This window comes from Pinus tabuliformis, chromosome 5_1, assembly GCF_031772625.1.
Source record: "Pinus tabuliformis cultivar Carrire ecotype Pingquan chromosome 5_1, CPIR1, whole genome shotgun sequence".
NCBI classification, from domain to species: Eukaryota; Viridiplantae; Streptophyta; class Pinopsida; order Pinales; family Pinaceae; genus Pinus; species Pinus tabuliformis.
The window spans coordinates 428,107,450-428,123,429 of NC_142305.1; positions in this window are offsets into that span (position 1 = coordinate 428,107,450).

A 15,980-nucleotide genomic window follows, 5' to 3' on the forward strand; every position below is an offset into this window, starting at 1 on the left:
TTAAGTAAAACTCAAGTAGGTTTTCAATATAAAATGGGTTTCATTGGGCTTTGGCTAGATCTGCAACATCTCATTTATTGACTCTGCAGTGATTGTGAATAAAATATGGTGGTTGGGAGAGACTATGGCTCTTTGACTTGGGATATAGTAGAGTTGGCATAGGTGGATGATTTTAGGGAATGGGTATACCTGTGGGAACAAGTATTTGGGAAAATTAGACTCCCATAACTGGATATCATCACTATGGTTGAGGAATTTGTCTTTACTCCAGTAGTGGAGATTTAATAGATGGCTAGGGGAGGCTGTGTCTTTGATTTGGAAACCTCTGTCGGCCAATGGGAGGTGGTCAATGTCGAGGTCAGGGGTTTGTAGGGGTTTTTCATTCAAAATGCTCTGGGAAGCCATAGTTTTGATTATTTTATTGTATTAATTACTATCTAGCTTAAGGAGTAAGCTTAGGACCTCTTGAATAGTGTGAAAGGTGAATACAGTCTACAGAAAATGGTTTTTTGGATGCACAATGGCCTTCTTTAGTTAGGCAAGGCTTTTAATTAGTTTAATTAATCAACCTTTTATAAATATTGTGCAAAGCTTAAGTACATATCATTTCTGGTACTTTCAGGAATACCTGGAAAACAAAGATTTGGTATGCAGACATGTTCTCTGGGGACGACGGAGGCTTTCTGAGGCTTCAATGGTCTTTATGATGTTTCAACTTGGAGTCTACAATGTCTTCTGGTTGTAAACAGGTTAAAATAGTTGACCAGAGTTTCTGGGGTTTAGAATTGGTCGGCAGAGGTTGTTGGCAATAAAATAACAACGAAAATGATAAAAAGGGAGGATTTTTGGTTTTTAAGCAACAGTGGTTAACCTTTGGGTGCCGCATTAATGTTTGAATAGTAGGCGATTTCATCCTATTTGAGGAGGCGGTATTATGGCTTATCGCACCACTTTTGAGTGTAGGGTGGTTATTTTTCAAAGGACACAATATAACATGGGGCTGCCATGTAGAAAAAGGGAAGGCAGGCAAAACCGTGAATCTCGCGCGCTTTTGGGATGCTAAATATTGGATTTGGAAGCATGCGATATGGGATGCAGGCCGCTGGATCTGGAGGTGGGTGATCCGAGGGCTATTGCGTGGTGAAGTTGCGAGGGCCGAGTCGGGGTGTGGGGTCGGGTTTAATTTAAATTTATGGGGAAATAATATATGCGATGGGTATTAAAATGTGGGGACAATGGGTTATACGGTGGAGGGTTATAATCCATATGTAAAGGTTTTTGGGATCAAGGATATAATATAGTGGGAGGGTGAAATATACAAAGCAAGAATAAATGTATAGAAACTATAGGTTAAAAGAATATAAATGGTTTGGGGAATACGAGAGCGGGTGTTAGAAAAACATTTAGGATGAGTTAAAAGGGTATCGGGGAGGGTTTTTCAATGGGGCCCGATACATTATTTAAACTTAGGATAAGGGGGTTTTAGTGGGTTTAAATGGAAAAGGGAAATTGATAAGGGGAGAATGATTTTTAAAGGGAAATGTCTAGGGAAAGATGTGAAATAAAGGGAAAAAGGGTTAAAATGAAGGGAAAGGGTTTTTACAATGGAAATGTGTTAGAATAAGGGGAAATTGAAAAGGGAAGGGTCCTTTGGAATCAAGAAGGGGAAATTAGTGAGTGAGCTTTAGTATTCAGGCCTAAAATTATATAGAACTTTTTAGGGTAAATACCCAAAGTAATATATGACTTTTGTGAATGTCCTCTTTCTTTGATAATTCCGCTTGCATATGAAACATAGGATTACGCATGATGAAGGTACATTTTAGGTAGCAACCTTATGCATTCTAAAACCTCTTTTACCTACCTTTTATTTATCCTAGCATTTTCTCTTCATTAATTGGGTGCATTTGAGCTTGCTGACCCTTTATTTCTTTTTCTTTGATAAGAAAACTATCTAATTCTAATCTTATAACTTCCAATGGCTCAGTTTAAACTGTTGAGATCATTATTATTCTCTACCTAACTACTGACCTGCCAAGATTAAACAATTTGTCTAGATCTTTCTTCTCTATCTATCAGAATGGAATGTAAAGCATGAATGAATCAAGATTAAACTAATTGACCATCATGGATTGTGGCATTTTTGACAAGCTGCACATAATCTTATTTTTACAATGCAAAGTGAAAAGTAGTGGCATTTGAATTTGCATCACTTTCAGAAACTATTTTTTGTCTCTTTTTGGTGGGGTTCATATTTTCTTTTCTTTTTTTGATCCTTTTCTTCTAGTCCTTAGATTTTTCTTTTAGGACTTACCCTCTTTAAATTTTTTATTTTCAATATTGGAAAACATTTTGCAGAAAGAAAAAGTATGTACAATATTACAAGACTAATCATAGTCAATTCAATATTATGAATCCTATTATTATAGGACCCTAATAGTGGCTCCACATGGGTATGGAATTCCCTGGTGAAATGTAAAGAACTTTAAGATCAGTAGCCTTTGAAACTTTGGTTGTGGTTGCCTTGTAACTACTTTTCTATGATGTTCTTTGTTTATACATATGATGGTACACCTTTCAAAGCTTAGGGCCTTCTCTTCGGGCTTCAACCTCAAAAGATAATCATCCAATCCAATCTAAACTTTGCAATGTTATGTACAATGAGCAAAGTAAACATATGAACTAACTTCGATATGGGTACAAGTAATGCTTCAGCATTCTACCATTGACTGGTCCACCAGGTAGATCTGTTCCATCTAACTACTTCAAGAAAAATGCATTGTTACCTCTATAACCATAAATGATATAAGGGCCTTGCCATAGGAAATCAAATTTACCATGTTTACCCTTTTCGTCTCTTCTGGAATCCCATTTGAGTACTTTGTCACCTATGTAAAAATCATCATCTTTGGTTTTCTTGTCAAAAATATTTTTTATTTTATCTTGGATCACTTGGGATTTGATATAGACTTCTTCCCTAGTTTGCTGCAAATGTATTGTCTAATTTATCCTCCTTTGGATATCATTGGATTCTACCTGCAGTTTCTGGATCATCTTCATCACTAGTACTCCTAAAGAGGATGGAAAAAACAACATCCATTCCATATACTAGTTGATAAGGAGATGTACCACTGGACTTTTTTGTAGTGAGTCTGTCTTCCCATAAGGAATTAACCAACGTTTTGTTCAAGGTCTTCTTATTGTCTTCTAACAGTTTATTGATGATATTAACAAGGTTTTTGTTTGAGGATTCTGCAAGTCCATTCCCTTGAGGTTAATATGTTGTGGAATGGCCAAGGGTAATGTGGTATCAGTTACAAATTCTACCATTTTCTTGGATTTGAAGGCAGAAGCATTATCAGTGATGAGATTTTGTGGGCATCCAAATCTTGAAAGGATATTGTTTTCAAGGAATGAGATGATGACAGAATCTATGGCTTGTCTAGAAGGGATGGCATCTATCCATTTAGTGAAGTAATCAGTGGTTGTCAAAATCCATTTATGTTGGGCTGACGAGGATGGGTGAATTTCACCAATGAAGTCTAGACCCCATTACTGAAATGGCATTTCTGTGGAGATGGGTTTGAGGGGTAATGGTAAGAGTTTCTTCCTTCCTTCAAAGATTTGGCATTTGTGACAGGAGGTCACATATTTTCTAACATCTGCAAAAAGTGCGGGCCAATAAAAACCTGCCCTTAAAATCTTATCAGCAGTTGTTTTCCAGTACTGGAGTCCTCCACAATCTCCTGCATGAAATTCTTGGATGACTTTTTCAGCTTCATATTTTGATAAACAATTTAACAAAATACCACCACTATCTTTCCAAAATAAAGCATTGTCTACCATACAATATTTCATTGATTTGATTTTCAAGAATCTACCTTTAGTTCTATATAAACTAGGAGGAGCTTGTAAATTTAGTAAAACAAATATGGTATATGTATACCAAGGTGAATCTAAAAAAGCTTCGCTGATTTATGGAGTCACCATCTCTTCCTAATCATCTAGAGCACCAATGAAAATTATATCTAAGGCCTAACAGTTCGATTCAGCCATGAGTTTGACTAAACCTTGGCCCATGATTAGTTTTGTGAGATTTATTTCAATATCATATTAAAAAATGGTGGCAATACATTTGCCTCTCTTTCCATCAGGCCCATTCTGTGTTAGAATGTCCTTTATTACTGAATTTGGAACATATACAATGATGTGTGAGTATAAAATGTACACTCTGAAATCCTTTATGGATTTTACTAAAGCAAGAGCTTGTTTTTCCATTATATTATACTTCAGTGTAGCATCTCTCAAATATTTGTTGAAAAATGCAATGGACTGCTCATAACCCTGATCATCCCTTTACAACAAGACTGCTGCAATAATGTGTTCTAAAGCAAAGGAAAAAATTATAAAATCTTTTTTGAAATCAGGACTTATGAGGACAGGTGTTTTAGTAAGGGCTTCTTTGATTTCCTCAAAAGACTGCTTAGCCTCTACTATCCACTTAATTGTTGAATCTTTCTTTAACATGTTATTCAATTCTCTGATTAGTTCTGCTAAGTTAGAAATGAATCTTATAAGAAAATTTATTTTACCTAGGAATGATTGCAATTATTTAATGTTTGTAAGGTGACTGATGTTTAGGATTGTCTCTATTCTAGCTGGATTAATTCTAATGCCCTCTTTTGAAATCATGTGTCCTAAGAGTTTAACTTCTTCTAGACCAAAGGGTGTCTTTTTGGGATTCAAAGAAATTCCAAATTTTCTACATTTAATAAAAACTCTTCTCAAATGACCCAGATGTTCATTATCTGATTTGGAAAACACTGTGATATCATCTTGGTAAACAACTAAAAATTCATGGATTTCTTTTGCAAAAGATATGTCCATTTCTCTTTGGAATGTTGCTCCAACATTCATCAATCCAAAAGGCATTTTCAAATACATGAAAGTACCCCAGGGAGTGGTATATGCAGTCTTTGCTTGATCCTATGGTTGAACTAATATTTGGTTGTATCCAGAAAACCCATCAAGTAATAAAATTTTGGATGACCCTACTACCCTCTGGAGAATGTGGTCCATTTTAGGGAGGGGATAGTTATTCTTCAGTGATACTTTGTTCAAGTTTTTGAAATCAACACATAGTCTGATTTCTCTTGTTTTCTTTCTCGTGGTGACTAAATTAGAGACCCAATCTGAATATCTAATAGGTGCTATGATTTGTGCCTCATACATCCTTTTTACGTCTTTTCCAAGCAATGGCATAAGAACTGGATTAATTCTTCTAAGCTTTTGTTTCAAGGGTTTCTGATCTTCTTTGATGGGTATTTTATGTTGAATAATGTTGGTGTCATAAGATTTGAGGTCTTTATAACTCCACGTAAAGACATCTTGAAATTATCTAAACAAACTTATGTATTTTAGCTTTTCAGATGGAGGTAATGCTTTGGATAATTTAATAAGCTTAGGTTTTTCTTCTATTCCTAGGTTACATTCTTCTATGTCTGATCTTAAAGGTAACATTTTTGGTTTTCTAGCTACATCATTTGAATCAAAAAAATCTTCTAATGGGACTAATATCTTAGGAAAAAAAATATTTTTAAGGTTTAAAATCTCAAAATCATCATTGATTATTTCTTCTATTTCTACTTTTTCTAAGATATCTATTTCTACTTTAGTGAATATAGTGGGTTTATTTACATCTACAACATTTATATCTATCTCACTATCTATGATGTCATCTACTGTACAATCAGTATCTATGTTACAACTTTGGAATTCTCCCTCAGCATTCATAAAATCATAGATTTGAGAATCTTGTGAAAAAATCTGTAAATATTTCAGATTATCAGGTATAACAAGCCTGTGTCTTACCTCTGCAGTGTACTACTGATTGGGCTGAAAAGGTAATCTGCAAGTGCTAGCAAAAGTAGCCAAATTGTGATCTTGCATGTTTTGTTTCCTAGGAATAACAACAAATTAATTTCAAGAAGTTCTTTAATTAGATCTACAACAACTTCTCTGTATTGGCTAAGCCTAGGATTATTCATAGAATACTCTCCTTTAATTTTTTTTATGATCAATTCTGAGTCTCCCATGATAGAAACTCTCTTGGCTCCAAGGTTTCTTACAATTTGCAACCCTAAGATCAAAGCTTCATACTCTGCCATGTTGTTTGTGCATTTAAAGTTTAATCCAAAGGCATGACCTTCAGAATGATTATTTTCCATGTTATGAATCCAAACTCCTACACCTGCTCCTAATCTGTTCACTAAACCATCAAATTCTAAGTGCCACCTAGATTCATGAAATATATTATCACTGTTAGGTTCTTTATGTTCTTGTTTTACAACTATGTTATTGTCCTTTTTAGTGTCTGAATTACATAAAATGAAAGAATCCATATCAGAATGTACAGAATAAATAGGATAGTTCTGTGGTTTATCTATACTACTAACCATGTTTTTCATCAAAGTTTCTCTATAAAGCTTTTTGGGCTCACCAAATACTGAAATTGTGGCATAAGACATGCCTAACTATAGAGATCCCTACAATTTTTCTCCCCATGAGCGAGATAATAGCATTCCATGCTTTGGAGGGACATCAACAACTACAATATTCATGACAATAATCTTACCTGCGTATTGAACTAGATTGAAACACAAATCTTTTATCAAGCCTAGGCATTTAACTTGACTAGAATCAAAAGAGAAAATATCTTTGTATGGTCTGGTTATATCTAAATCCAATGTTTCCATGATTGCTTTAGGCATTAAATTGTGAGACACTCTTGAATCTAACATAGCATTGTGTAATATTTGATCGTGAATAGTCAAGCTAATGTAGAATGGAGGAACACCACTTTGTTCATGTTTTTGATTTGCCTCAGGACCAAATATTAATTCTAGTTGGTCATTATTTAGTTTAACAGAGTCTTCTCCTTCATCTATATTCAAAGTTTCAGTGATTTGGGCTTTTTAGGAATCATTTTTTATCAATTTTGTCAAAGGAACTGATATTTTCAATTTGGCAATTTCAGTTTGGATATTAAATGGAGTTTGTGTTCTGCCTAATTGAATGATATACTCCTTGGAAATTGGAGTTTGTGTAGTCTTTTCTTTCTTATCTCCAGTTGGTAACTCAGTTTCTATTTGGGTGTACACCATTTTACTATTTTCAATTTTTTGCTTTGGAATAGTTTGGGAAGTAGTATAAATTTGAATAGCATTTGAAGCTTGAGTATCAATTGATTTTTGAACATTTTTAAGAGCAACTAATTTTTGAATATCAACTGAAGTTTTAACAACAGTATCTGTAATATCTACAATTTTTGGATTGGCTACAACCTTTGGAGTGAAAGTTTTTTGGGTTTCTCTAGAGAGAATTTGTAACACTTTGGTTGCAAGAGCTCCCACTATTTTCTTGTTCTGAGTTTGGACAATTTTATTAGGAGGGGCTTCCATGTTTTTCTTACTCCTAAGGTCATATTTCTTATGAACTTCATTAATGGCAAACTCATAACCTTGTTTATAATCAAAGGACTCTTAAGATTGTAACTGTAATTGTTGTAACATGCATAATTCTTGTTCTTCTTGGGTAAGAAAAATAGTATTACCATCATTTATTCCCATTAAGTTAATCTGAGTGTCTTCATCTTCTTCATTTTGGTGAGAACTTTCAGCATAGTTTTCTTGGAAAGGTGGTCTAATCTGTTGATCAGGTGGCCCTTCTCTAGATTTACCAGGGTTGGGATTCTTATTAAAGTTTGGATTTCTTATTTGAGGACCTTGTTGTTGATTATCCTATTGTGGTTTTCTTTCCATAATTTCTAATCTATCCACTAACTTTTCTAAACTTTTAGCCAAAGTATCTATCTTAACATCTGAAGTGGATGGTTCTTCCTTAATGGTAACTCTTCTTTCATTCCTCATTCTAGCTCTTTTAGCCAACAAGTTAGCTTCTACACTAACTGCATCACTTCGCATCTGTTATAAATTTGGAGGGTTTCTTTCTATTAATTGATAAGACATATTAGTTTCAAAACCATCAGGAAATTTGATTAATGCCAAGTCTGGTGGAGGTTTGATATTTGCAGGGATTGCATTATAAATACTGTTAAACCTAGTACAATAGTCCTGAGCAGACTCATTAGGAGCTCTTCTAATGTTTTCATATTCTGACAATATTTGTAAAGGATTTTTCTTTCTTTCCCATCTATTAATAAACAATCTATGGAAAATAGTCAAATCAGCAATATGACTAGCAAGTAAAGATTTAAACCATTTCTTGACATCTCCTACTAGTGTTTGTACAAATAATCTCATTCGTACATATTCTTCATCAATTTCATGTAATTCAAAATAATCACTCATTTTATTTACATGTTGTTGTGCAGTATATTGACCAACACCATCAAACTGAAAATTTTTACTCTGGTAATCTTGGGGCATGGCATGTAATTGAGCTGGCTGGGTCAAAGGAGCATATCTGGCAGCCATGGCTAAGATTCTAGCTTGGCTAGGAGGTAAAGTGGTAGTGCTTGAAGATTAACTTGAAGGGATTTCAGATGAGCTTAAGTGCTAGAAAATGTAGCAAAAGTGCTAGAAGATGAACATGAAGTATTTGGAGATGGAAATAAAACTCTGGGCTGAAGAGGAAGCTTGGGGATGAATGATTATGTGGAATGAAGTGTAGTGGAAGTAATAGATGAGGTGGTACTAAATAAATATGAGTTTACAGACTCTGAAGGAATGGTAGAAGGCTTAGGAGTAGCATCAATTAGGGCAGCTAATTCAACTGACTGTTGAAAATAGGCTTCGTCTATATGTCTTATCAAATTTGAGGTTAAAGCATCAAGTTTGTCAAAAGTGTCTAGAACATGCTGATCTAAATCGAGATGTATAGTATTCTTCTTTGATTCAATAAATTGAATAAAAGCAGGGTCTATTACAGTATCATGGACTGAAGTTTCAGATTTGGTACGAAACAATGAATGCTCAAATGATAAATCAAATTGAAGATCCTCTAAGTTTGATAACTCTTTAGGAAGTGAATTTTCTTTGGTCAGCTGACTAATGCTTTCTTGACTTTCTACTTTATTGTTTTTTCTAAAGATTTTGTGTGGATTATCAAGAATTATAGCAGGGTTTGGATCTGGATGTGCCCTAATATAGTATGTTCTTTTGGAAGCCAGAATTTTAATTTATTTAAATTTTTAATGAAACCTTTGACAACCCTAAAATGGCCTTAAGGTGCAAAGATGAGATTTATGATTTCCTTCTAGGTCTATTAAACTGGGGAGAGATTTCCCCAGTAATTTCGCCACTATGTTATCACTCTAAAATTTCCCTACGGTTTTCATGTTGTGTTTAAAGAAATAATAGAGGTAACAACAAACCTACTTTTGAGATCAGGATCTAGCCTTCCTAATTCTCAGAGAGGGCTCTCTCTTTATGATTTAGCTTTGTTGAGTTATTGATTTTAGGCTAGTTATTTAATCTTGATTGGATTTTGATTTGATTTGGTGGTAGAACTACTGATTTAGATGTATAGATAAATGTCCTTTTACCGTTGGGCAATGGAGTCCAAATGTCAAGAAAACAAGACTGAAACAAGTTCTAAAGATAGCATTCATAGGGCAAGGTAGCTGAGTAAATTCAGATATTTTAGGTTGGATGGTGAAGTGGTTCTTCAATCGGGGTCAAGGAGCAGTTAAGGATTCCTCAAACTGGATAGTGAGGGAAATGAAAGAGGTCAATCGAAACTAGGGAGCAATGAAGAATCCCCTACTCTGGATATTAGAAGCAAACATCAATTTGAATAACTATTCAAGACAAATTGTACTTAAACAATTTCTGTAGTAACATTCCAGTTATTTCATTCAAATTGGAAAACATGTATGTATGTGAAATACTTAAGAAAATAACAATTTAACAAATGAAAGATACTTCACTAAAGTGGCCCAACACATGAATCATGTAATTCAATGCCTTTATTACTCAGTCCGAAAAATGTTACAATAAACCCTCAGGTTTTAGATCAATATAACTATAGAAATGTTTAGCAATCCACACTCAGTACTTTGAGTTGTGAAGTATTTATACAGAAAACTTATTACAAAATATCCTAAACTGTTTTAGGAATTATTCAAGGAGCTCCGATACCAAAAATGATCTGATTTAGAATATTAGATTGTTGTGCTAAGCTCCTCCTCATATTAGAAACAAAATTCTTTCATTGTGCTTAAGGATTCATGAATTTTTTCAAGTGAAATGATGTGTTTTTATATTAATTTTATGAGAAATTTAACATAAATTAGAGATTGAACAACAACATAAACATGTACAGAAAATCATCAAAAACACATTACAACAAGAACATGATAAAGGAGTTCACCCCTCCTGGGCTACATCTCCTTGGTCCAGCTTCCAATGGCTAGGGCCTCTCTATTATGCTCAAAAGTGTAAAAAGATGTGTTTACAATGCTCAAATGCTTCTGAAACCTGCTCCAATGAGTCCAAATGTTCAAAAATGGCTATCTATCCTCTTCTTGCATCCAATTTGGTGGAAAACTAAAGAATTTATGACCTCTCCTAAATTTCCCACTATTCGCTCCACAAATTGCTCCAAATTTGGCATGATCCTACAAATTAGCTCCAAAAAGTGCTAACTGAGAGAAAATTTTACTAGGTGGCGATCCATAATCTGTGGGCACCGAATGTCCCATCGTAAATCACAATTAGTGAGAACCAGCAGGCTTATGGTTTGTGAACACGGCGGGGCTATGTGCGATTGTGATATGGCGGACCCAACAAAAGTATTAATAGGAACTCATAAACTTATCGCATCTAGGATCCTTTCTCAATTCACAATCAACAGATTACCGACAGAATATATATGTGGGACTTCATATTTTGCGGTGTGCGTTTGTGATCTATGATTGCGATTATCGCATCGCAACCCTTTCCTACTCAGGGGCCGATCATTGCATCGTAACTATTGGGGCCGATTCTTTAACGCCTTTCCTCCTTCCCTGTTGCGATGTGCGATTACAAATATTGCATTGCACCCTAGCTTATTCTAGGGTTGATTTTTAACACTGACCCACCTGCGACATACGATTTACGAAATGAGGGGGTCAATGGCGGCCTAGCACTTGGCACTTCCCCATTTGCTGAAGAGCCCTATACATCATCTTTTCCTGCCATTTGTCTAAGTCAAACCTAAATTTTGACTTGCTCTAACTTCTTCATACGAGCTCGGATTCCAGTGTCATTTTCACTATTAGAATTAGGATGACGAGATCTTCAATCTGAAGCTAAGTTTACAGAGATTCTGATATTTTGAGTTTTGAGCCTAATTTTGAGCACCTGATCACTATGGTCTATTTATCTCATCAACATGGATCATTGTGAAAATAAATATAAAATAAAACAATGATCTCTCTAAAAATCAATGATTGTTTTAATGTTATTCATTAATCAGTTGTCGATGCAATTCACTTACAAAACCAAAACTTTGTCAAGTCAAGTTTAAGGATCCTTTGTTAGTCGAAGCAATTTAAAGGATTCTACCCATGATGCATTGTTGTAGTTCACGTAACCAATGCTCAACATTTAACTTGTATACAATTGACCAAAAGAAACATTTGTTGGCATCACTGTTCTTAATCAACAAAGGGCATAATCGACTTTGTTTGCATTAGGTTTCAAGCCTAATTCCAAATGGATTCCAACATTGTAATTCATACATAAGAGGCTATTTCATAAGTAAGCTCGATTTATTTAGTTGGAAATTCCTGCAACATCTCAAATCCATAGGTTCACTAGTGAATAGAGGTTCATCGTGCCCAATGTGTGAAATGGTCGATGTCAATTCATAGATTCCGTGGACTATCTTGATTTTGACTTTGACCCCTAATTACCATCTCTAGCAAATTCTATCTTGAATATGTTCTCAAACTGTTGGACGAGCACAAATAATTTACAACAATCATCTATATGGAAAGTGTTCACCCTGTAGAAGTCACAATGAACAATCAACTTATAGTTTTACTGCAGGCCTGTAGCAACCCTTTAGGATAGCCCTAGGTCACCTTTAATTCACCTTCCTTGCCTTCCTTCTTAGATAAAGTCAAGTTCTTTCATTTTCCTACAAGTCATTGACTTGTTTTGAAGTCTAAGCCTAACCCTAGTGTGGAGCAATCCCTCTATCTCCAATCTATTCTACATGTGAGCTTCAAACACAACCATTTCTCTAAGAAGTGACATAGACAAAGGGAAGTTCCCTTTCACCACTTCTTGTAACTAGAGATTCAATGCTACTAGTTTCAATTACACTTGTTCCATTCTTGATAATCCTTTTGCTCCACCTAGAGTTGACTCTAGTCTCATTCCCCATAACCATTTCATATTTAACACCTTTACTACATCTTTCTACTCAACATTGAAAGGAAACATTGACCATCCCTTCACTTGAGTGTGGAAATGTAGTGTATATATAGCATAAAATTTTACAAAATCTTGGCTCAAAGAGTCCTTATATATTCCTTTTATTTTAGTGTGTGTGTGTGTGTGTGTGTGTGTGTGTGTGTGTGTGTGTGTGTGTGTGTGTGTATAAATATATATTGAATTTTTTTAGTTGAAATACAATGATAAAATAGCTACAACACCATCCTTTAAGAAAGACTTCTTCAAAATGTTGAAAAGTGGTGATACTACTAGGTTGAAAGGATCTGAATGGGTGTTCCAGCATTAGCTGTTACAACATTTCCAGCAAATTTAACATTGATAGTTGTTATGGAATCTATTGTTATAGCATCTACTGTAATGGTCATTGTTTCAGCGGTTTCAATAGTATCAGTTATTATATCATAAGCTTCTACAATAGTTTCAACATTTTCGACAGTAATGGGTGTTACAACATTTTCAACATATTTAACATTGACAATTGTTATGTCATTTGTTGTTACAATATCTATTATTACAAAATCATGTGACAGCCCCACCCATGGTTCTATCATTAGATGAATTGTAAATATTTTTTATAAATATGTGAAATTAGGAAAAATGGACTGAGTCAAAGGGAAACGGATTCCAAAGTTTGGGAGAAGGATTGCTTGCTTGGGAGGTTGAGGTATTTTTGTGGAGAAAAATTGAAATGTTTGGGACAGCCGTTAAAATCTAGCCGGTGCATGAATTAATGAACTAGTTCTTAAAATTGAATGAACTGCAAGGAAGGTACATAGGCCCATACACTTGGGAACCTTCACAAGGAAAAGGGAAAACTAACCAAGAGGGGAATTGATCAATGAAATAAATCAAGGATGAAGCAGTAAATGCGACACAGGAAAAGAAGGAAATACATGGTATTCAAATTCATGTTGAAGGAGAGTCGAAACATTATTTGAGCAAAAAAAAAACAGACAAATCTGGTTCGATCAGCAGGCAATGCAGAATAAGAGAGAAGACAAGGGGATTGTCTCTGAGTTTCCCTAGAGGTTGTGTGTTGAGCTACTAGTCTCTAGAATAGTTTAGGGTTCCCAAGAGGTTGTGAGTTGAGATAGGATCCATGGAGCCCTTTAACAACTTTGGTCACTGGGGGTTGTGGGTTGAGACAACCTGTGTAGCACTGTAATAGCTTAGGTCCTTGCAGGCTATCGGTTGGGATGTAATATTTGGAGCCTTGTAATAGCTTGGGTTCCCTGGAGGATGTGGGTAAGATAGCAAGCTCTAGAGCCCTGGACAACTTAGGAATAGGCTTATCCCGTAGCAACATCAAAAGAATACTTGATTAAATACCTTGGTTACTGCATTACTATTATAGTGGATCCTAGACTCCCTAGAAGGGATTAAATCACTTTGTATGCATGTAGGGTGAGGTAAGAACCTCCGAACTCCCTATGCTTAGTAGATGGTAGTGTCAACTAGTGGGATTGAGTAAGAGGCCATATGGATTCCCTGTTTTTGTTCACAGCTGGTGTTCTAACCACTTAAGCAAGCACCCCCCTTAGAATATGGAATTTGGCTCAAGGGTGACAGATGCAAGTGTGCTTGCAACTGTCTATGGTTGGGTGGAGAGTCCTTGTCCTAGACTTAGTTTCCACACAATTTTAAATATAAGTATTTGTTTGTGTTGCTTAAATATTAATGAACTTATGGTGAAATTCTAGTTGAAATGGTTTGGATTATTTTTGGTGTAACAATGTTGTTAATGTGATGAGCATGTGGATGTCTCTCTATGCAATGATAGGTTTATAGTTGATAAATAAATGAATACGTAAACACATATGACACACCTTTAAAATGAAAAGTGTTGATAAACAAGTTGAACTAGTGTATGCATCTACAATGGAATGAAGTGTTGCGTTAAATACTCATTACTATAGTTCATAACATATACTTTGCAGCATAATGTGTAATGTTGTATACAATAAGCTAACTTAAGTCAGTTCCTGAACCAGAATCTTGCCTTGGGGTAAATTCTCATTCATACTAATTAACAACGCATATGTAAGTAATACAAAGATGTCAAGAAATGCCACAAATAGCTAAAGGATCCATAAGGATCTGGAATAAAAACTTGGAACATTAGGCATAAAGACCCTTTTTATTAACGTAAAATAAGTACATAAGAGACTAGTTATTATGCTTTTGACCTCCGAGAAATTCCATAATACCAAATATGCAAAGAAATACAACCCAGACCACACAACAAAATGAGAAAAACAGCAAGTATTTTATTACTTAGGGATGAAAGCAATGTTCACTTGCCTCTTCAAGGGGGGAACCTCCAGCAGAGCAAAGCTCGATTAAAAAATAAGACTCGATATTTCTCAATGGGGAGTCTTTATCCTTTATATAGGATTCATACATACAATACCATGGGTCATTACCATGGTTCTCTCAATACCATCTCTCTAATACCATGGCATGTTTGCAACTAACTGTGGTCCCTTTCTTAAATGCAGGTCAACCACTTACAATTATTAATACGGGATTTATTGACTCTTTAACTAACTATAACTATGACTCAACCCTATCACATAAATAAAGGGGTTAGGTTTGGACCCTAACATGCCCTCCCCCATCAAAAGCAGCCTTGTCCTCAAGGATGAAGCTGCAAAACTACTAAAGAATAGTGGTTCGTTCCTAGGTTGCACCTTCTGGAGAGGTTTCTTTCCACTTGACGAGGACTTCCTTAATCATTTGGCCACGTAGATGTCATTCTGGTGTATCGAGGACCTATTCAGGTTGGATCCAGAGTGAACCTTCTTCATTCAATTCAGGTAGACTGGTTTGAATTCTACAATTGTTCCCCACCACTTTCTTGAGGCATGATACATGGAAGACTAGATGGATTTTTGAAGTTGGTGGTAAGGCCAACTTGTAGGCTACTGCTCCAATGCGCTGAAGTATTTGATAAGGTTAGTAGAATTTTGGAGCTAATTTTTGGCAGCCCTTTTCTTTGAGTGATGTCTGCTTATATGGTTTCAGTCACGGGAATACCTGATCCCCTTCTTGAAATGTGCACTCTGAACAATTTTGGTCTACCTATTACTTCATTCGATTCTGAGCTTGATGGAGATTATCTTTTAGATGGGCTATCATGGCTGCATGGTTCTGTAGGAGTTGATCCACTTCTTGCGCCTTAAAGCATCCAGGGATATAAGAAATAGGTGAAGGTGGGAATTGGCCATACACTACTTCATATGGAGTCATCTTGGTGGATGCATGATAGTTAGTATTATACCACCATTAAGCGAAAGGTAGCCATTGTACCCATTGATGTTGCTTTTCTGAAGTGAAGCACCTTAGGAATGTCCCCAAACATTTGTTGATTGCTTCAGTTTGACCATCAGTTTGGGGACGATAAGAAGTACTTAGTTGGATTTGGGTGCCTTGTGGCTTGAAAAGTTCTTGCCAAAAGTTACTAGTGAAAGTCGGATCATGATCAGACACAATGGAAAAGGGCATGCCATGCAG